The sequence below is a fragment of the Aegilops tauschii genome, chromosome 2, assembly GCF_002575655.3.
Source record: "Aegilops tauschii subsp. strangulata cultivar AL8/78 chromosome 2, Aet v6.0, whole genome shotgun sequence".
In the NCBI taxonomy this organism is placed as follows: Eukaryota; Viridiplantae; Streptophyta; class Magnoliopsida; order Poales; family Poaceae; genus Aegilops; species Aegilops tauschii.
The window spans coordinates 585146790-585152857 of NC_053036.3; positions in this window are offsets into that span (position 1 = coordinate 585146790).

The window sequence follows — 6068 nt, forward strand, 5'->3', positions numbered from 1 at the left end:
TTGAAACGAACATGACATGCACGAGGGGATGTCCAGAAATAACATGATTCGAGTGCGTTTCTCATTGGGCCTGCATGTGCAGCATTTTGGTGGAGGGAGGTGCACGTGTACGTCGTGTGATGTAGGGTGCAAACAGCCGCCAGCGCAAAACAAAGGGGCGTTGATTTTTATGTTGTTGCGGGGAAGGAATACATGTGATGAACGACGAGGATGTATGGGAAGAAAGAGACTAAATGTTTAGTAGGAAACTTTTGATTCACCCGGCTGAAAAGAGCCGCTGAGTTCGGGACGCAAAGTTATTGCTCCCGAGCACATTTGCAACCAGGTAAACAGTAACACTGAAAAACATTGAAAGAAAGTAAAAAAAAATGATTTTTTTGGCAAACTTTGACAAATTATCTAAGTGCTTGCAAAATTTCATCGTGTAATCACATTTGTGAAAGCATTTTGGAGCACTGATTTTTTTTTGCCACGACTTCCACGCATGTGATTTCATCATGAAACTTTGCAAGCACATACAACATTTGTCAAAGTTTACCACAAAAAAAATTAGACATTTTTGAACTTTTTTTCAATGTTTTTTGGTGTTACTGCTCATCGCGAGCTGATGAGCTCGCGAGCAGAATGGGACTTCCGTTGAGTTCACGGCTTTTCTCCTCCCATCTTTCCCTCATCAGCTAGAATCGATAGGCGAAGACCTCCCATCTTTGACTCGTCCGATAGGATCGATAGGAAAGAGATCACTCCCATGGCCAACCACCGCGCTTCAAATCGGTAGGACTAACACTACTAGGGAAAAGCCTAGCAGCAGCGCGGGTTTTGGGTGTATCAGTAGCGCGGGTGCCCGCGCTACTGATACGGCGCCACAGCTAACTTGTAGCAGTAGCGCGTGTTGACACACGCTACTGCTATACATGGTTAGTTGTAGCGTGCGTTGCAGACAGCGCTGCTGCTAATTATCTGTAGCGGGTCTTATACCCCGCGCTACTGCTATTACTTTCAAAAACAAAAAAATCTCGATCCCGTGCGTGTTGTCAATGGCAGCAGTGGTTTGATCTAGCGACGGTTGGCGTCGCCGGAGGCATGACCGGACAGCGGAAGACCAGATCCAGCAGTGGCTGTTGGAGAGGGCCCGTTTCTATGGCAGAGCCAGGCCGCGGTGTGGGGCTCCTCTTCCCGACCATGCCAGATAGCTCCGGGTCGTCCATGGCGACGACCTGCACGGGCATGGACATGGGAGGGTGAGTCAAACCAGAGGGAGAGGGAGAAAAGGAAAACCGAGGGAGAGAGGAAGGTGATGGAGGGAGCAGCGGAGCTAGTCACCGGTGGTGAGGTGCTCCGGTGTGGTGGCGCGGGGCGGCGGCCTCCTGGACGTCGGTGGAAGACCGGCGAGCTCCTGGACGCCGGTGGCGCGAGGCGGCGGCCTCTTTCGGCCCCACGGAGGAGGAGGAGGGGCGCATGGGCAAGAGGTCCATGTGAGAGCATATGGAAAGTGAGAGGAGAGAGTGGCGGAAGAGAGGAGGGATTTGGGGGAGGAGATGGGGATTCGGCCGAGGATATGGCGACTTCACCTACCTCATACTTAGTAGTAGCGAGGGGGTATAAAACCGCGCTACTACTATCTGAAGAAAATATGCCCTAGAGGCAATAATAAAGTTATTATTTATTTCCTTATATCATGATAAATGTTTATTATTCATGCTAGAATTGTATTAACCAGAAACATGATACATGTGTGAACACATAGACAAACAGAGTGTCACTAGTATGCCTCTACTTGACTAGCTCGTTGATCAAAGATGGTTATGTTTCCTCGCCATAGACATGAGTTGTCATTTGATTAACGGGATCACATCATTAGGAGAATGATGTGATTGACTTGACCCATTCCGTTAGCTTAGCACTTGATCGTTTAGTATTCTGCTATTGCTTTCTTCATGACTTATACATGTTCCTATGACTATGAGATTATGCAACTCCCGTTTACCGGAGGAACACTTTGTGTGCTACCAAACGTCACAACGTAACTGGGTGATTATAAAGGTGCTCTACAGGTGTCTCGGAAGGTACTTGTTGGGTTGGCGTATTTCGAGATTAGGATTTGTCACTCCGATTGTCGGAGAGGTATCTCTGGGCCCTCTCGGTAATGCACATCACTATAAGCCTTGCAAGCAATGTGACTAATGAGTTAGTTGCGAGACGATGTATTACGGAACGAGTAAAGAGACTTGCCGGTAACGAAATTTAACTAGGTATTGAGATACCGACGATCGAATCTCGGGCAAGTAACATACCGATGACAAAGGGAACAACGTATGTTGTTATGCGGTTTGACCGATAAAAGATCTTCGTAGAATATGTGGGAGCCAATATGAGCATCCAGGTTCCGCTATTGGTTATTGACCGGAGACGTGTCTCGGTCATGTCTACATAGTTCTCGAACCCGTAGGGTCCGCACGCTTAACGTTCGGTGACGATTTATATTATGAGTTATGTGTTTTGATGTACCGAAGGTAGTTCGGAGTCCCGGATGAGATCAGGGACATGACGAGGAGTCTCGAAATGATCGAGACGTAAAGATCGATATATTGGACGACTATATTCGGACATCGGAAAGGTTCCGAGTGATTCGGGTATTTATCGGAGTACCGGAGAGTTACGGGAATTCGCCGGGGAGTATATGGGCCTTATTGGGCTTTAAGGGAAAGAGAGAGGAGAGGCTGCGCGCCCCCCCAAGGCTGTGACGCCCCCGATTTGACCGTACACCAATCATGCACGCAAATGTGTACGATCAAGATCAGGGACTCACGGGAAGATATCACAACACAACTCTACAACATAAATAAGTCATACAAGCATCATAATACAAGCCAGGGGCCTCGAGGGCTCGAATACAATTGCTCGATCATAGACGAGTCAGCGGAAGCAACAATATCTGAGTACAGACATAAGTAAACAAGATTGCCTTAAGAAGGCTAGCACAAAAGTAGCAACGATCGAAAAGGCAGGGCCTCCTGCCTGGGACCACCAAACTACTCCTCGAAGCCGAACTCCATGTAGCATCATCCTCGGGATCTCTAGCTCCTGGACTCCAGCATCTGGTTGCGACAATCCGGTATAGAAAAAGGGAAAAGAGGGAGAAAAGCAACCGTGAGTACTCATCCAAAGTACCCGCAAGCAAGGAGCTACACTACATATGCATGGGTATATGTGTAAAGGGCCATATCAGTGGACTGAATTGCAGAATGCCAGAATAAGGGGGGATAGCTAGTCCTGTCGAAGACTACGCTTCTGGCAGCCTCCATCTTGCAGCATGTAGAAGAGAGTAGATTGAAGTCCTCCAAGTAGCATCGCATAGCATAAACCTACCCGGCGATCCCCTCCTCGTCGCCCTGTTAGAGAGCGACCACCGGGTTATATCTGGCACTTGGAAGGGCGTGTTTTATTAAGTATCCAGTTCTAGTTGTCATAAGGTCAAGGTACAACTCCGGGTCGTCCTTTTACCGAGGGACACGGCTATTCGAATAGATAAACTTCCCTGCAGGGGTGCACCACATAACCCAACAGGCTCGATCCCATTTGGCCGGACACACTCTTCTGGGTCATGCCCGGCCTCGTAAGATCAACACGTCGCAGCCCCACCTAAGCACAACAGAGAGGTCAGCACGCCGGTCTAACCCTATGCGCGCAGGGGTCTGGGCCCATCGCCCTATGCACACCTGCACGTTGCGTACGCGGCCAGAAGCAGACCTAGCCTAGTGGCGTTCCAGTCCAATCCGGCGCGCGCCACTCAGTCGCTGACGTCACGAAGGCTTCGGCTGATACCACGACGCCGGGATACCCATAACTACTCCCGCGTAGATGGTTAGTGCGTATAGACCAAATGACCAGACTCAGATCAAATACCAAGAACTCGTTAAGCGTGTTATGGATCCGCGAACGCCGACCAGGGCCAGGCCCACCTCTCTCTTAGGTGGTCTCAACTTGCCCTGTCGCTCCGCCATAAAGTAACAGTCGGGGGCCGTCAGGAACCCAGGCCCACCTCTACCGGGATGGAGCCACCTGTCCTTTCAGCCCCCTCATCAGAATCACTTGCGGGTACTCAACGAGCCGACCCGACTTTAGTCACCACATGTGTCATGTATATAATGTATATAGTATATACCCGTGATCACCTCCCGAAGTGATCACGGCCCAGTAGTATAGCATGGCAGACGGACAAGAGTGTAGGGCCACTGATGGAACACTAGCACCCTATACTAAGCAGTAGGATAGCAGGTAAGGGTAACAATTGTAGCAACAATGACAGGCTATGCATCAGGATAGGATTAACGGAAAGCAGTAACATGCTACGCTACTCTAATGCAAGCAGTATAGAGAAGAATAGGCGATATATGGTGATCAAGGGGGGGGGGCTTGCCTGGTTGCTCTGGCAAGAAGGAGGGGTCGTCAACTCCGTAGTCGAACTGGGCAGCAGCAGTGTCGGTCTCGTAGTCTACCGGAGAGAAGAGGGGGAAGAAACAGTAAATACAATGCAAACATAAACATGACGATGCGTGACATGACAATGAGCAGTGCTAGGTGTGTCCTAACGCGACAGTAGGTGGTACCGGCGAAGGGGGGGGAAGAACCGGGAAAGTATTCCCGATGTTTTGCGTTTTTGGACAGACGGACCGGAGGGGGAAAGTTGCGAGTTCGATATGTTAGGGAGGTGTGGTGGACGAACGGACTACGTATCCGGATTCGTCTCGTCGTTCTGAGCAACTTTCATGTAGAAAACATTTTCATCCGAGTTACGGTTTAAAAGATATGAATTTTCAAAGATTATTTGAATTTCTGGAATTATTTAATTAACAGAAAAGGGATATGACGTCAACATGACGTATGAGTGACGTCAGCAGTCAACAGTCCGGCTGACTGGTCAAAACTGACACGGGGGACCCACCTATCATAGACAGTGGGTTAAACAGAGTTCAAACTAATCTAAATTTAGTTAGTAAAACTACTGGGCCCACCTGTCAGTGACTGATCAGGTTTTAACTAATTAAGTTTATTTTTTAAAAGCGTTTGACTAACCTAATTAGGTGGTGGGGCCTATGTGTCAGTGGCTGGGGAATAGTACCCCGCGTTGACCACGGTCAACGCAGTCAAACAGAGGCGCAGGGCCCCACTGTCAGCGGCACTGGGCGGGCCCCACGCCACGCCAGGTCAGGGCCGGCGCCGGAGGAGCTCCGGCGACCAAATCAAAGGCGGCCCCTCGCCGGAGTTGGCCGGAATCGCGCTACAAGTGACCATTTGGCCCGGGGTTTGGCCCTACGGGACGCGCACGTCGCGCCGCGTCAGATGTGGGCAGTGGCAGGAGCGGAGACGGCCGGAATCGGGCGGGGCGTCGACGGGCGGCGGCAGCCGGAGTTGGGCAAGCACGGGATCGACTCTACGGGCGCTAATGCGATGGACTGGCGGCACGGGCGGTATCGGGGCGATGCACTGAGCACGACCGAGTGCTTGCCCGGCCCTGAAAGAAACGGCAGCAGCAGCGACAATGACCGCAGTGGCGGCGAGGTTCGGCAATGGCGGGGAAACGAAGCTAGGGGCGCGCAGGGAAAACGGGGAGAGAGGGGAGGTGTGCGAGCTCACAGTGGTCGCAGAGGAGGGGTGGCGAGGTCTGGGGCGCTGTGTAGCTCGTGAATCGACGGCGAGGTTGTGCGACGGCGGACAGGGAAGAAGATGAAGCAGGCGTCGTCGATGGGGCCTCCCGTCTTCGATCTAGCACCGTAGTCCACGTAGGGGGGGCACGCACTTCCTCCTGGACAGGCCGGTGCAGCTGGAGGCGGCCGGGGGGCGGGGGGCGGTGGTTCGCGTTGGCGAGCTCCGGCTTGGGCGTTCGGCGAGCTAGGAGGAGCAGGGAGAGTGGAAGAGAGCGAGGCAGATCTGGACGAGGTGAGAGGGGGGTATCGGGCGGCTAGGGTTCCAGGGGAAGGAGAGTGGTTGCCGGGGGTTCTTATCCACTCGCCGGCGCCAGCGAGCTGGTCTGGTGGGGCTCCTCCCCTGTAGCGACGTGCCTGAGG